Here is a 17,954-nt window from a genome sequence, read left to right as displayed (position 1 = left end):
AATTATTTTTGTTGCAGCAGCATGTGAAACAAAGTATTGCACATAATTAGAAATAAAAAAGAGTATAGAAAATAAACAATTATACAATATAAACATCTAAAAATAGAAGATAAAACATAAAAGTTAAGAAGAAACAAATCTGTAAATTATCTGACAAATAAAACACTATTGAAGGGATAATATAGATAAACAATTATACTATTTAGCATCTCTGGCTTACACAGTTGAGTTCAATCGAATGTTCTAATCCTCAAAAACAGGGTTGCCGATTAAAAGTGGAGAATTGAGAGTGTGGAATAATTATCTGCACACAAAGGATTATAAGAGTAAGCATGAGAAGGCTTTCTTTTATGATTCTCAATTTGATAATAAACAGATCATGTATCTTCAAGCTCAACATGAATGCCTTTTTGTTAAGCAAAGGAAGATCAGAGGTAAAAAAACATGTGACTGAAACAAGGTAGCAAAGGAAAAAATTGCTGAAAAAATTTGAAAACCCCTGGCCATCCACTGTGTTCGAAGCAATGCTGTGGCTTTTCTGTTTTTCATGAATTTATGTATGGAGGCAAAGCCCGCAGGGGTTTATATGTGAGACCCTTATATTACTCCTATGTCTATTGGTGTCTTCTGGCATATTTTCCAGGATAAATTCCACTCCCTAAAGAATTGACTATTAATATGTGCTTATAGTGCAACTTTAGCCATAGCTGAGGCTATAATCTATAATGCACATTGATCAATAAATATGATTCAGCTTTATAGTCACTGCATTCTAAGATGTGCCATATGGGAGTCTGGAGCCGGTGAAAGTTTAAAGAAGCCCTAATGTCTGCACTACAAGGATTTTTCTTATGTTGATCCGACTGAGTTCATCCAACTCAAGCTGGACTTTGCTGACTGAAGAGGAAAGGCAACCTCACTACTGGGTAATTAAGTGAGAGAAGACGTGAGATAAAGCCGCACGGGTCACCAAAGCAAATAGGGAGCGAAGCACCCAGGAGCAGCAGAGCGTGGAATATTAGATACAGTAGAGCTGAACCATAGCGTTCAGCCGAAACTGTAAAACGAGAATAGAGAGCATAATGTTCCAAATTTGTTCGCAAGTCCTGCACACGCATAAGCTTTCACGCATAGATTAATTGGCAAGGGACTTAACATAAAAGATGCTACCTCATGTTTTTAAAGCATTATGTAGTTACTTGTTTCAATGTGAAAGCTCCTTACATATTAACATAATAAAGTATATCACAGCTTCCTTTTTCATGTGATTGGCTTTAACATACTGTGTGAGTGTTTTGGTGGATTAAAATGCTATTTGAGTTGAGGTGCACTTTGTTCTATAGTATTTCTGTTTGGAGAGATCAAAGACTGAGAACCAGTTCAATTGACATCAGCACTTGTAGCATTCAGCTAAAATGAACTGTAAGATAGGGAAATTACAACAAGTACCTAAGAATGCACAATTGCCACATTTATTTAAGGTTTTATAGGGTTTAACACTCAAAACGTCAGCTAGTACCTGTATGGGTGTGCTATAATTGTGACCAACCAACCAACCAGATTCAACCCGATCAAATTGTGATTGAAAATGATTTGGTGACCATTACTTAATCCTCATTGGCACTTGAATGTCCACATGTTTCCTGAAAAAAAACAATACAAATATGAAACTACATCCTCTGTTGTAACCTTAAAATAAATGTTGTTTTCATGGCCTTTAACAAACTCTTGACACTTTTACATTTATATTCAATACTTTTATTCTGTAAATAATATGACTGACAAAGAAATGATTGGCCAATTAGCCAACAGTTTCATCCATACATCACACACAGAGCTGTGTACTCTCTCAACAGATGGTAAAACCCACAGTGAGAGAAAATGCCCCCAATGGAAACTTGGTTTGCTTTTCTTTGTCGGACCTGTGCTGCCTGGTTAGCCATCATGCATATGTTAAGGATGTAAGCATCAAGCGAATCGAGCACAGCAGCTCTGTGAGTACTTTCTTTTTTTAAATATTTTATTTATTGAGTCAGGCACAATGAGTTTACATTTATACAGTCAATATTTTTATTTATTTTCCCCCTTTCCCCCCCTCCCGGTCCTAGCTAGTAAATTAAATAACTAACTAAATAAAATAGATACATGTATAAGTAAAAGTAAAGTAATGTAGAAGATAATATTAAAAGAAAATGTATAGATAAGGGAATAAAGAATAGTAACAGTAATACATGTACCCATATACTCACATATGTATACCCACATGTACACATGCACATACATACACATACCTACCTACATACATACATGTATACAAAGACAGAACAAATAAATAAATAAAAATTAATAAAATGTAATATAACAAAAACAAACACATAAAAAGAGACACAAGAAAAAAAAAAAAAAAAAAACATACACATACATTCGTAGTTCCCCCCCCCCCCCCCTTTCTTCTTAATTTAGTGTCTTAAGTTCAGCTATGTAGGCTATCATAGAGCCCCAGACAGATTCAAATAGTTTTGAGGAGCCCCTCAGATTATATTTAATCTTCTCCAAGTTCAGGTACAACATTACATCTTTAAGCCATAGAGATGCTTTAGGTGATATAGAAGATATCCATTCTAGGAGTATTCTTCTACGTGCTAAGATAGATGCAAAGGCTATACTGTCTTTAGTTTTCCTCTTCAACATTCGGTGGCCAGGTAGTACTCCAAAAAGGGCAGTTTCTGCACATGGTGTCAATACCACGTCCAAGGCCTGAGTAAGGTGTTTGAAAATGCTTGTCCAGTATCCTTGTAGGCGAGGACAAGACCAAAACATATGAGTCATGTTTGCTGGTGACGTGTGGCATCTGTTACAGGTGTCCGTAACATTTTGGGTATATTTTGGAGAGTTTAGAGTTGGTGTAATAGATACGGTGGACAACTTTTAGTTGTATAAGATTAAGCCTGGCACAGGACGTACTATTGTTCACTCTCGCTAATGCGCCATCCCAGACCTCATCATCTATAGCAGGGGTCTGCAACCTTTTTGACCAAAAGAGCCATTTTGCTCCTTTTTCCAAAACATGTTTTTGTCTGGAGCCGCAAAACATATTTCATAGTTTTTTATTGTTATATCAGACAAAAAATACAGTTTTTTTGCATTTATTAGGCTATTTATTACATGATATAAAACTGTTAACCTCTAATAAGAAACAAAGAACTCTTATAAGGAGAATACAAAATAATAACCAGGCCTACTTTAAAATAAATTAAACACAGCACTTGGGGAGTCCTCTGCACATTTGAAGGAAAACAAAATATTATTAAAATGGGCCCACTTTGAAATAAATAAAACATATAGCTGCACCCTAAAAAGAGTTAAAGGTAGGGTAGGTAAGAATGGAGAAACCAGCTCGAGTGCGCTAGAATTTGAAAGTACACAACCGGAAAACATCTGCCACTTCCTTCAGACTTTCTTACAGAGTCCCTCCTCCAACACACACGAACGCGCACATGACCAATGAGGGCACGAGATAAGTTTGTGCACAGATGGAAGGCTGACAGGCAGGTAGGCCATCCAGTTACTTTAGCCGCGCCGGCTCAGATGATTGGTCGTGCTTTTTACAGCGCTACGGCTTCCAGAGATTATTTTTTGTATGTATTTATTGTCAAAGCATTTAATATATTCATTGCTATCGGGACGTTAAGAGCATTCCATGGAATATAACAAAAGTGTTTTCTGAAATACATTACATACCAGCGACGTGCAGTCAGGGGAGGCAGAGCCTCACCTGTCATACTCATAGACTGGCCATACTACAATGTAACGGAAAAACAACTAAAGAAAAACTAAATAGTAATAATAATAAAATGTCTCCACTGATCTGTGTTGTAAATGTGATTTATGTATGATTCCAATCGCTTTTTATAGTCAAAATCAGTAAATTTGCCGGGCTCGATGCTTGCTCGAAGCTGGCGTCAGCCAATGAAATCCCGTTTATGCAAATCTTGCCAGTACAAGCTAGCCAATCAAACCGCGTGTATGCTGGGAGAGACTACGCAGGTCATTTCCTCATATTCAAAAAAATTGAGGGAAAATTCATTATAGCGGTAGTGAATCACCCGGTGCTGTATGATCAGTCTCTGTTCATCTACCGGGATACAAACCGGAGGAGCGAGGCATGGAGGGAGGTGGCAGAGACAGTGGGTGAAACTGGTAGGTTTTCGCCTGTTTGGGGATTTTATATCCAGTTTACTTCGTTTTAACATTGCTATTGCTTTGTATGTCGGGGGCGGGAGATTCATGTGATTGGTTGTTGGTCGCGTTGCTCGCAAAAAATCGCCAAGCCTCAGACACGCCCAGCTTCAAGCTTTTTCGACGCCTGTAATGTAGACGGGCCGTTAGGCTCGCCGTACAACGGCAATGAAAAAAGCACCAGGGGAGGCAGCCATAACCTCTGCCGCACTGAAGGGGGCGCACGTGAGCCCACAGGTCCTTGTTGCTACTGTTATTCTACGCAGAGACGGTATAGACGCGAACAACAAACTAGACTTTTGAAACTAGAGGAAGATAAGGAGGACTTTTACAAAAAAGTAATAGAGATTGTTGTCCAGAAGGAGAGCATGGACTTCATCTTCAAGTCAAGGTAAGATGAAAGATGAAAATTGGTTCTTACTAAGAAAGAACAATCCAATATTTAGATTGTGGGTATCCTTTTGTTGAACGGTCTGTTTAAAATGAATCGAAACATCAGACCAAAAAAGCTTTTGAAAATAACAGAATATTTCGATTAAGGTCAGAATATAATATTTGTAAATCTGACTCTGAAAGAGTCAGTGCCTCACCAGCCATGAACCTCACCGCACGTCACTGTATACATACCCCATTGAATTATGACTGAAGATCGTCAGCTGTCTTCCTCTCCCTTGTTGTTCCTCGATACGTAAAGGCTGCACCACCGTTGACAACTTCTCTCTACATATCAAACATACCGGTAAACCAGCATCCGTTTGCTGTGAAAGCATATAACTCTGTCCACACAGAATTAAATCCTGTGTTCCTCCGGTACTTTTCTTTGATTTATCCATAGTTCGCTCATCGAGCCGGGGGTCAGGTTATTCGCCTCCAAGAAAAGGCGCTCGCGCGGGACCGTAGCAGGATGTTACGCATATTTTAGTTGACCTAATAAAACCGTTTAGTTTTTTATTTATCTGTCACAGTATCACCTCAAAATACAAGATACGAAACATTTTCAACCATGCAACAAAATATAAATAGTCCTACAAATACTTTTATTTTATTTCCTTCTTATTTTTGTCTAAACTCAAGGGAGCCAGAGCAGAGGGCCGCATGCGGCCCGTGGGCCGCGGGTTGCCAACCCCTGATCTATCGCTTGGACTAGTTCTATTTCGTCCCTACTGACCACCAGAGGCGGTGCTTTAAGCACTGGATATGTCCATCGCGCGCATGCGCAGCTCGAGTACCAATAACAACAAAGTCACGTGTGACCCCGGCTATATCAGCCGGTGTCGTCAGAGGATCTGTTCCTTTCATCTTCTCGCTGCGCGAGGGTACCGTGGCTACATTTTTGTAGCCTAGCGTTCAGGTTTGATCTGAGGGATTGCTCTGCAAGCAGCTGGCCGCGTGCAGCTTCGTGACTGACAGTCGGAGCTACGGGTCGTTAACGCGTCCTCCAGGAGCTGTGGCCGGCTGTGCGCTGTGCAGAGCCTCGACAGACAGGTTGGTGTCAGCTTGTTGCTGGTGATGGCTGTGTCCCCGCACCCTCTCCCAGCCAAGTTGTCCTGATTGCTGTCTTATTTTTTGTTTGGCTTAGACTTTCTGGTGACGACAGTGTTCCCGCTTCCTCTCCCATAAAGTTGCCCTTATGCTCTTTTGAAAGTTCTGCTTGTGGCGTTGTGCCCGAGCTATCATTAGCATTTGAGCCCAAGCTTTGGCTGTGTCCCTCATTCAATTTAGTATGGAAAGCCCAGAGTGTCATATTTTAAACCCGTTTTTCGTTTAGATGCATAGAGTAAGGTAAGTACTTTCTATTTCTTAGAAGCTATTATCTGGTCTTAACATTTGTGTTCTGACTTGGTCGCTTGATCGTTAGCAGCAGCAGCTTGGCTAACACCTTGCTGTTACGGAGCGTCCACACTACAGCTTCAAAAAAAGCTTGGAGCTGGGCGTGTCTGAAGCTTGGGGATGTTATTCAAGCAACACGACCAACAACCAATCACATGAATCTCCCGCCCCCGACATACAAAGCAAAAACCCCCGGGGATTTTATGGGAGCAATATATATATAAACTCCCCAAACAGGCGAAAACCTACCAGTTTCACCCACTGTCTCTGCCACCTCCCTCCATGCCTGGTTCCTCCGGTTTGTATCCCGGTAGGTGAAGAGGGTCTGGTCATACAAAACCGGGTGATTCGCTACGGCGATAATTAGTTTCTCCTCCATCTTTTTTTGAAATATAGAAATGAACGGCGGGATATCTCTCCCAGCTTAGACGCGGTTTGATTGGCTACGGCTTGAGCTGTCAGATTTTCCGAAACGGGATTTGATTGGCTGGCGCTGGCTATTCCGGCGTCTCCGGCGTCAGAAGTTGAACAATGTTCAACTTCTGACGCCTGAGACGCCGGAGACGGACCGCTCTGCTACCCACAATTGAGTTCGGCGAAAAAAAGTGGCAACGTGACGTCACCCCATTCAAAGTGAATGGGCAGATTGAAGCTGTCGACGCTGCAGACGCTGTAGTGTGGACGGGCCGTTAAGCTTAACAATTAACTCAGCCGGTGAGGGCAGTGCTCCCGCTCCCGGTAACATAGGGTTTGATTGCAGTAGCGCTAGATCATTGTATTACTGCTCCTAGTACTAGACTCCTAGCACTAGGATGATATGCAGAGAACATCTTCACTGCGGGTGCTGTGTGCTCCGCATGTGCGGTTACTACTGTAACCATGGCCTACGGTTCTATGCGGGCTGTTCTCTTTCTTAGAAGCTAATTATCTGGTCTTAACATTGTGTTCTGACTTGGTTGCTTGATTGTTAGCAGCAGCCGCTTGGCTAACACCTTGCATGTACTGTTAATCTTCATTATTTAACTCAGCCGGTGAGGGCAGTGCTCTCGCTCCCGCTCCCGGTAAACGCATGGTATGGTTGCAGTAGCGCTATATCGTTGTATTTACTGCTCCTAGTACTAGACTCCTAGCACTAGGACAATATGCAGAGAACAATCTTCACTGTGTGCTGTGTGCTCTGCATGTGTGGCCATTAAGGAGGATTTCATCCTCCCAATATTATATTATCTAGTGGGCAGCCGTTTGGCTGACACTTTTAGGCACCGACCACAGTTACTACTGTAACTAAGGTTCTAAGCCGTAAGTACTGGCCATAATTACTACTGTAACTACGGTTCCAAGCTGTGTAAGTACTGGCCATAGTCAATACCGTAACTACGGCTCTATGCTGTGTAAGTACTGGCCATAGTTACTACTGTAACTACGGTTTTAAGCCGTAAGTACTGGCCATAGTTACTGTAACTACGGTTCCAAGCCGTGCAAGTACTGGCCATAGTCAATACGTAAACGGCTCTATGCTGTGTAAGTACTGGTCATAGTTACTACTGTAACTACGGTTCCAAGCCATGTAAGTACTGGCCATAGTTACTACTGTAACTACGGTTCCAAGCCATGCAAGTACTGGCCAGAGTTACTACTGTAACTACGGCTCTATGCTGTGTAAGTTCTGGCCAAAGTTACGACTGCAACTACGGTTCTAAGCCGTGTAAGTACTGGCCATAGTTACTACTGTAACTACGGTTATATGCCGTGTGAGCACTGGCCATGGTTACTGCTGTAACTACGGCTCTGTGCTGTTCTCTTCTTTAGAAGCTAGTTATCTGGTCTTAAACATGTGTGTTATTTGACTTGATCTCGCTTGATCGTTAGCAGCAGCTGCTCGGCTAACATCTTGCGTGTACTGTTAAGCTTCTTTATTTTACCCAGCTAGGTGAAGGCAGTGCTCTCGCTCCCTCTACCGGTAATGCGGATGTAGCTACATCCCTTTTTCTGTTCGGTGAGTAGTAGCACCGCTCTACTCTTCCCGTTCAGCAGGTAGCTGGTGAAGGCTGTGTTCCCGCACCCGCTCCCGGTTACGCTGCATCTGGCATTCGTCTCTAACTCAACCAGTGAAGGCAGTGTTCTCGCCCCCGCTCCTGGTAGACGCTGAACTGCCTCGTTTTTCCGTTAAGCAGGTAGCTGGTGAAGGCTGTGTTCCCGCACCCGCTCCCGGTTACGCTGCATCTGGCATTCGTCTCTAACTCAACCAGTGAAGGCAGTGTTCTCGCCCCCGCTCCTGGTAGACGCTGAACTGCCTCGTTTTTCCGTTAAGCAGGTAGCTGGTGAAGGCTGTGTTCCCGCACCCGCTCCCGGTTACGCTGCATCTGGCATTCGTCTCTAACTCAACCAGTGAAGGCAGTTCTCGCTCCCACTCCTGGTAGACGCCAAACTGCCTCGTTTTTCCGTTAAGCAGGTAGCCGGTGAAGGCTGTGTTCCCGCACCCGCTCCCGGTTACGCTGCATCTGGCATTCGTCTCTAACTCAACCAGTGAAGGCAGTGTTCTCGCCCCCGCTCCTGGTAGACGCGGAACTGCCTTGTTACTCCGTTAAGCAGGTAGCTGGTGAAGGCTGTGTTCCCGCACCCGCTCCCGGTTACGCTGCATCTGGCATTCGTCTCTAACTCAACCAGTGAAGGCAGTGTTCTCGCCCCCGCTCCTGGTAGGCGCTGAACTGCCTTGTCTTTCCGTTAAGCAGGTAGCTGGTGAAGGCTGTGTTCCCGCACCTGCTCCCGGTTACGCTGCATCTGGCATTCGTCTCTAACTCAACCAGTGAAGGTAGTGTTCTAGCCCCCGCTCCTGGTAGACGCAGAACTGCCCTGTTTTTCAGTTAAGCAGGTAGCTGGTGAAGGCTGTGTTCCCGCACCCGCTCCCGGTTACGCTGCATCTGGCATTCGTCTCTAACTCAACCAGTGAAGGCAGTGTTCTCGCCCCCGCTCCTGGTAGACGCGGAACTGCCTTGTTACTCCGTTAAGCAGGTAGCTGGTGAAGGCTGTGTTCCCGCACCCGCTCCCGGTTACGCTGCATCTGGCATTCGTCTCTAACTCAACCAGTGAAGGCAGTGTTCTCGCCCCCGCTCCTGGTAGGCGCTGAACTGCCTTGTCTTTCCGTTAAGCAGGTAGCTGGTGAAGGCTGTGTTCCCGCACCCGCTCCCGGTTACGCTGCATCTGGCATTCGTCTCTAACTCAACCAGTGAAGGTAGTGTTCTAGCCCCCGCTCCTGGTAGACGCGGAACTGCCCTGTTTTTCAGTTAAGCAGGTAGCTGGTGAAGGCTGTGTTCCCGCACCCGCTCCCGGTTATGCTGCATCTGGCATTCGTCTCTAACTCAGCCGGCAGTGCTCTCGCTCCCGCTCCCTCTGCCGGTAACGTGGGTGTAATTACATCCCTCTTTCTGTTCGGCGAGTAGCAGCAACGCTCTACTCTTTCCATTAAGCAGGTAGCTGGTGAAGGCTGTGTTCCCGCACCCGCTCCCGGCTACGCTGCATCTGGCTACCTACAGAATGGCTCATTCATGGAGCGCCTGTATGGCTTCTTTTGAGCCCGAGGACGGCCACAACCGCTGCCCCTCCTGCCTCGGCCGCCTCTGGCGGTCAGTGGGGACGAAATGTGAGCATCTGAGGGAGGTTCTCACGGTAAACGCCTGCATGAGCTGTAGCTGCATGCCTTGGGCGCTCAGAGTGGCTAGAATCACTGAGGTGGAACGTCTGGCAGCAGCCAACAGACACCTCTCCTTGTCCAGATCAATTTGGCCGTTCCCGGCGACTTGAGGGAGCGATGGCTATGTGTGCTCCCCCCAATAGAAGGACTAGAAACAGGCTGTCCTCTAAAGTGGATCGGCTAGCTGCCGATAGGGGCATGATGAAGTCGCCTCTTGGCCCTTCTGCCTGGGCCCGGTGTAGGGGCTGCTAGCGGGCCGCCTGGCCCGCTAGCAGCCACCCCCCCCCCCCCCCTTCGGTTGACGCCCTTCCTTCGGTTGGCGCACCTCCTTCGGTTGGCGCACCTCCTTCGGCTGACGCACCTCTGTATGAGGACGCCTTGTCGCTGGTACAGACTCGTCGCCAGGTTTCGCTGGCCCAGTCACCACTAACGGAGGCATGTAGGAGAGTCCTCCGTAGTGTACCAGTCGAGCCAGGGGAGCTGTTTAGGTCAGCTGCCCTGGAGGCAGACCAGGCAGCAGCTCTCGGGTCTTCGCAGACCTGTGCCCACTCCCAGCAGGCCCAGGGGCCGCTCTAGCAGCCGCACTCAGCCGCCGGATTACAGGGGTGGTCTGCAGAGGTCTTAGCGGCGCGACCCAAAGACTTTCGTGCCCCAAGTCGCCCGCCTTCCAGGCGGCCTCGTGCCCCAGAGCCTTACCGGCGCCCCCCAAGCGGCTCCAGGGGACCGGGGGGCTGGGCCCTGAAATCCCGGGGGCGGTCGTCGGCTGCTTTCCCAGCAGCAGCTCAGTTACTGGGCGGTCTGTACTTCCGTCCCTTAGGTGGTTTTCACCTTAACCCAGGGGTACGGACCGCAGCTCCGGCCCCTAGCCTTCGGCTGGGTCTAATTGACAGTCGTCAGCGATCCGGCAGGGGCCCTAGCTCTGGCCCAAGAGTTGTCCGTCCTTCTGTCCAAGGACGCAATCAAGCCAGTAAGACCCTCTGCGTAGCCCAGGGGGTTCTACTTGGCGTACTTTCTCGTGAGCAAGAAAGTCGGCGGATTTCGCCCGATCTTGGACCTCAGAGGAATCAACAGATTCCCGAAGGTGCTGCCATTCTATATGCTGACCACTGCATATGCACAGGTGGAGTGGTTCTCAACCGTGGACTTGAGGGATGCCTACTTCCACGTGGGCCGGGCAAGATGGTGCCTTATATTCAGTTCCTCCGGCCCTTGGGCAGACTGGCTCTGCCTCGGTCGCTGGGCCCTTAGGCCCGCTGTCGTTGCGCCCATGCAGATGTAGCTGAACAGCCTTCACTTGGATGCCAAGTGGCACAGGCACAGGGAAGTCAGGGTGTCGCAGCATTGCCTCCACTCTCTTGTCACGCTGGAGGGGCAGGGCCTATCTCCTAGTGGGCGTGCCCATAGGCGCCATCCCATCCCGCCTGGAGACCATCACCATAGGTGCATGTCTCTCAGGGTGGGGTGCAGTGCGGCAGGGCAGGACCGTTCAGGGTCAGCGGCCAGCAGGTCAACATGCTAGAGCTTCGGGCTGTGCAGCTTGCACTCACGCACTTTCTACCCCAACTGGGGGGCAAGAATGTGCGTGTTCCTTGGGGACAGCATGTACGTTGTTGCTTAGACAACAGTCCCTTCTAGATAGTGGACGTTCTCACTCCACTCTGAATTTATGTGGCTGCGATTTCTGCCCGACATGTTCGGGTTGACAGCGCCACGGCGGGGTGCCACAGGTCAGTGTCCCTCTTTATGAGAGGGGCTTTACGGCAGCGTCCCCCTAGCACCCCGAGGGCTCCGGCTTGGGACCTGCCCCTGCTGCCGGATGCCCTATCATCTCCTCCCTTCGAGCCCCTGGCCCAGGTGGGGCTTAGGTGGCTGCCCACGAAGGCAGCATTTTTGCTTGCCATAGCCTCAGGGAAGCGAGTCGGGGAGTTGCATGTCCTCTCCATAAACAATACATGCCCGAGGTGGGACTCTCAGGCATTGCCCTTTGGGCAAATGTGGCATTCCTGCCCGGGGTCCTTCCACAAACCCACTTCAATCAGCCTGCCCAGCTGGCACGCTTTGACATTCAGGAGTACGGCACGTCGAAGTTGCTGTGTCCTGGGGGTGCCCAAAGGGCGTATATCAAGGCTACTGCCTGTATACGGCAGTAGGAGCAACTCTTGATTTTGCCCTGGCGGCACTAAAGGAGGTTATGCCCTCTAACCAGTGGCTGCCCCACTGGGTTGTCGATACCATCTCACAGGCTTACGGGGCCAGTGGCCGCCCCCTGCCATCGGGCTGAGATGCCACTCTACAAGGAGCATCTCAACATCTTGGGCTGCCCTGAGGCTGGTGCCCCTGGAGACCATCTGCGCCGCGGCGTCGTGGGCGTCTTCTGGAACATTCTCCAGTTGTCATCAGGTCAATGTCGCCACTCCCCATTCTTTGGGCGTGGTCCTTTTGCCGAGCTCCGCTGTTTCCAGTGGTGAGCAAGGGCTTGGATTCTTCATGACATTGTTGGTATAAGTCATCCAGTGCTTAAAGCACCGCCTCTGGCGGTCAGTAGGGACGAAATAGAACGATAGTTACGGCTGTAACTACGGTTCTATGAGTCCCGGATGACCGCCAGAGTTCCCTGTCACTCAGAATTCTTGTGTGCTCGCGAGAAGATTCTGGGAACAGATCCTCTGACGACACCGGCTGATATAGCCGGTGTCACGTGGGTCACAGGTGACTTTGTTGTTATTGGTACTCGAGCTGCGCATGCGCGCGATGGACATATCCAGTGCTTAAAGCACCGCCTCTGGCGGTCATCCGGGACTCATAGAACCGTAGTTACAGCCGTAACTATCGTTCCTCTTCCCAATCTTGTTTGATTTTACCAAGCGATGTTTCTGTGACTGGGAGACGGAATTGTAAATTCTTGAAATCAAACCTTTTTCGATTGTTAGAGTGTCCAGAATTGAGTCAATTATTGAATCCGGAGGGATATTGGGGAAGGCAGGGTTGTTTAGTTTAACCCAGTTTCGGACCTGGACGTAGCGAAATAGATGAGTGCTTGGAAGGCAACATTTGTCAGAGAGTTGGCTAAAGCTACCGAAAACATTGTTAATGTAAAGGTCCCTTACTCTGATAAGACCTAATCTCTGCCACTTAGAGAAGGCCCCATCAGTGTAAGGGGGGAGAAAGAGATGGTTGTTGCGAATGGGACTATGTATAGAGGATCCACAGAGTCCATGAGCGTTTCTGAATTGGGACCAAATTCTTAGGGTGGAAACAACAATCGGGTTATTCGAATATTGAGTTGGCCGGCTGGGTAATGTAGATGTAAGCAAAGCCAAGAGTGAGGTTTAGGACAGGATTTGGCTTCAAGCTCACACCAACTCAATGTTGGTTCCTTAGTCCATATAATTACTTTGTGGATATTGGCTGCCCAATAGTAGTGTCTTATATTTGGAAGTGCTAATAATCCTCCTGTAGATCTATTCCTTTGTAAAAGCTCTCTCCTAATTCTAGGAGTCTTCCCTTGCCATAAAAAAGAGGAGATTAGTGTGTCTATTTTACGAAAAAGTGATTTTGGTAGGAAGACTGGCAGACATTGAAAGAGGTACAGAAAGCGAGGGAGAATGTTCATTTTGATACAGTTTACCCTCCCAGCGATAGTTAAATGTAAATTATTCCATCTTTCCAAATCATATTTGAGCTTGTCAATTAGTGGTGGGACGTTATCTTTGTAAAGGTCTGAGAGTTTTCCATTTATATTCACGCCTAAATACTTAAAATTACTCCTAGACATCTTGAAGGTGATGAGTCTATCGGGGATCTGAAGGGCCAGGTCATTTACGGGGGAAACACTCACTCTTGGAAAAGTTTAGCTTGTACCCTGAGAAGGTTCCGAATCGGGTTAACAGATCTATTATCTGAGGAATGGTAGATATAGGGTTAGAAATGAACAATAGTAAATCGTCAGCGTATAACGAGAGTACTTTCAATGTGTGTTGTATTCTTAGTTTAAAATCTTTGCCAGAGTTGTTTTATTCACTGCACAACACATTGTAGCACATAAAGTGTATTATTACCTACTCCATAGGGATATGAAAATAAGAGTATATGAGCGTGTGTGCATAGTTGTGCACGATATCTAGTCTATCTTATTATGAATCCTTCATCTATTTGTACATCAATATCCAAAGCCTGATACAAATGTGAAGGACCTCTGGTGTCTTTTTGTGTGTAGGTAAGTGGACAAGAGTCTTTGGTCTGGCGTATCATTCCAAAAAAATGTTTGTTCAGTCCTCAGAAAACAAATATTCAAGGTTCATTCCAGGAAATAAAAACGGACACCGGTTCATCCAACTTTTAGATGCTCATGTGGATCATAGAACAAATTAGCATCTCCAAAACTCCTAATTAATGATTCAGCAGGCCAGTCAAAGAAGTGAGCCCACATGAATGATTTAATATGTGCTAACCTAATTTAGGGCCTAATCCATAATAAATGAATTACACTGTTTAGTCATAGCAGAGAGAATGGAAGAGCCAGGGAGAAGATTTAGACATCAGAGAATAGCGAGACTTGTGAAGTGACAAACAAATTATTCTGCTTGGATGGCTCAACCGCACCATTACTTCATTTGCAGACACTTTCGAGCCTGGGCACGTCAAGGTATAGCCATGGCCAATTAGACAGCCGCTGTCACTAAGAAGTGAACTGAATTATCATTTTAGGAGTCACAGTGTTCTCTTTACTAACCTGTAGAGGTTAAGTGCTGTTGTTTTTTTTTCACAGCTGAATTTATAAGAAACACTAATTTAGCAGGTCTCTATGTGCGAGAAAGGAGAAGGAGTCTGTGTATCAACAGTAGCAGAGAGAGAGAGAGAGTCAGCGCTGTAATCTAGAGGTGAGGAGTAATATCAAAAAGAAGAGACGAGAGAAATTCTGGAGCGGCAGCCAAGCAGTGCAAATCCCTGTGAAGGAGGAAATCTCAAAGTGACAGCTTTCAATTACAACAATAGGAGAAGTGTGTGAGTGCGTGTGTGTGTGCGAGTGTGCGAGCGAGCACTTCTGGGCTTCCCTGACAGTTCGATGTCACAGCTTCTGGATTGAAAGTACCTCATGTACACACAAAAAGTCCACGGACACACAAACTCATATGGACACACAGACACACTTTTTCTTCTGCTTTCTCTCTGCCTTGTTCTCACATTTATCTGTGTTGTATTCCCAGGTGTCTGGTTCGAAATGCTGTTGGACCTAAAACCAAAGAAAGAAGAGGCAGGCACTGCACACTGGCGCTCACTTTATGTCTGTGTGTTGTGTGTAGGTGTATGTAATTTGTGCCTGCAAGTGTTTGGGAGTATAGGATATAGCTGGTCTCTTACAGCCTTTATGGGAAGCATTGTGCCAATAGTTAACAAAATAGGAGTAAGCCTAAGACTATTTAATGTATTTGCTGCCATTCAGCCACAAGAGCATTAGTGAAGTCAGGCAGTGATGTTTGGGGATAAGACCTTCCTCAGTCGGTGTTCCTCCTCATCCTATTGGTATCATATGGGGTTGCGGTCTCCTCCAAACCCATAAACAGGAAAAATACATCCCCACAGTTCCATAATTGGAAGCATGTTATTATTTTCAATATCTTTAATATCCATCTATTGTATATCAATCAATCAATCAATGTTTATTTATATAGCCCAATATCACAAATGTTACATTTGTCTCAGTGGACTTCACAGTTTGTACAGAATATCAGTATGACAATACGACACCCTCTGTCCTTAGACCCTCACATCGTACAAGGAAAAACTTCCGGAGAAAACCCACAGTTTAAAGGGAAAAATGGGAAAAACCTCAGGGAGAGCAACAGAGGAGGGATCCCTCTCCCAGGACGGACAGACGTGCAATAGATGCCGTGTGTAAATTGAAAAGATAATACATTTGCAACATAGGTAGTCCAAATGTTTGGAAATGCATGTGTGTATAATAGGAGGATGAATCCACGAGGATATCCATCCAGGACCTATGATCCAGGACCACAGCCACGACTCAAGATCCAGGGCTCGCGATCCAGGACACAGGACTGCGGGATCATCCATGACTCCGGATCTCGGCGTATATAGACACCAAAAAGAAAGACATTTGGGGAAGCTGGGTTAATCGGAACATGAGAGTACACAGGTATAGACAGAGAGAAGGAAGAAGTAAGATGTCCCCCGACAAACTAAGCATATCAGCAAAACTAGGGGCTGAATCTAATCTGCCCTAACTATAAGCTTTATCAAAAAGGAAGGTCTTAAGCGCACTCTTAAAAACGGATAGGGTGTCTGCCGCCCAAACACAAACTGGAAGCTGATTCCACAAATGTGGGGCTTGATAAGAAAAGGCTCTGGCTCCCATTGTACTTTTAGAGACTCTAGGAACAACCAACAACCCTGCATTCTTGGAATGCAATGCCCTAATAGGACAGTAGGGTATAATGAGTTCTTTAAGGTAAGATGGCGCCTGCCCATTAAGGGCTTTGTAGGCGAGAAGAAGAATTTTAAATTCTATCCTGTGTTCTATAGGGAGCCAGTGTAAGGCAGCCAGAACAGGAGTAATGTGGTCCCTTTTCCTAACTCTGGTTAGTACATGAGCTGCAGCATTTTGAATCAGCTGAAGCGACTCGACTGACTTCTTGGTACACCCTGATAATAAAGAGTTACAATAATCCAGCCTTGAAGTAACAAATGCATGGACTAGTTTCTCTGCATCGTTTTGAGGCAAGATATGCCTGATTTTTGCAATGTTACGTAGATGGAAGTAGGCGGTCCTTGAAATTGATTTTATGTGGACGTTAAAGGATACATCCTGATCAAATATAACACCAAGATTCCTTACAGTCTCACTGGAGGCCAAATTAATGCCATCCATAGTTAGTATATCTTTAGATAATTTGTTTCGTAGATTCTTCGGGCCAAGTACAATAACTTCAGTTTTGGTTGTGTTTAACATAAAAAAATGTAAGGTCATCCACGTTTTTAAGTCCTTAAGGCAGTCTTGAATTTTATTTAGATGATTAATTTCATCAGGCTTGATTGATAAATATAGTTGAGTATCATCCGCATAACAATGAAAGTGTACAGAATGATTCCTTATAATATTGCCTAACGGAAGCATATATAATGTGAACAAAATAGGTCCGAGCACTGAGCCCTTCATCGTTGACACGTACAAACAGAGCGTTCAGATAGATAGGACCTAAACCAGCCTAAAGCAGTTCCCTTTATGCCAACTAAGTGCTCTAGTCTTTGCAATAGGATATCATGGTCGATAGTATCAAATGCAGCACTGAGATCGAGCAAAACAAGAATAGAGACAAGTCCCTTGTCTGAGGCTATTAGAATGTCATTTGTGACTTTAACCAGAGCTGTCTCTGTGCTATGATGTGTTCTAAAGCCAGACTGAAAATCTTCAAATAAATCATTGTTTTTAAAGTAATCACACAGCTGTTTTGCGACTGCTTTCTCAATAATAATTTTTGAGAGGAACGGAAGATTAGAAATAGGTCTATAATTGGCTAAAACCTCTGGATCGAGGTTGTGCTTTTTAAGAAGCGATTTTATCACTGCTACTTTGAATGATTGTGGAACATAGCCTGATAATAAAGACATGTTCATAATATTTAATAAAGAAGTGATAATTAATGGAAAAACTTCCTTCAACAGCTTAGTTGGAATTGGGTCTAACATGCACGTTGATGGTTTAGAAGAGAGAATCATTGAATTTAATTGTTCAAGGTTTATGGCTGAAAAGCATTCTAGTTTACTATCTAATGTAATATTAGAACTTACGTTTCCGGGAGCTGTTGATAACACTATACTGGTCAAAGGCAAGAGGTCATTAATTTTGTTTCTAAGAGTAACAATTTTATTGTTAAAAAAGCACATAAAATCATTACTACTGAGTGCTATGGGAATAGAAGGCTCAATCGAGCTGTGGCTCTCTGTTAGCCTGTCAGTATACTATTGTATTACTATAGAATGAAAGCTCAAATCCTGAACAAAAGCTCCAGACAGGGTCTAAGTCTTGTTCTCACCTGCCACTTTTGTATGTCCCTAAACATTTCTAGTGACCACTCAACGTTTTTGTCTGCTACTTCTTAAATCTCCGTAGAACGCTTTACAATTGTAGACCATGGTACCAGACATTAGGAATTATAAATATTTAATAAATAAT

This window comes from Gymnodraco acuticeps, unplaced genomic scaffold, assembly GCF_902827175.1.
Source record: "Gymnodraco acuticeps unplaced genomic scaffold, fGymAcu1.1, whole genome shotgun sequence".
In the NCBI taxonomy this organism is placed as follows: Eukaryota; Metazoa; Chordata; class Actinopteri; order Perciformes; family Bathydraconidae; genus Gymnodraco; species Gymnodraco acuticeps.
This window is presented reverse-complemented; position numbering follows the sequence as displayed.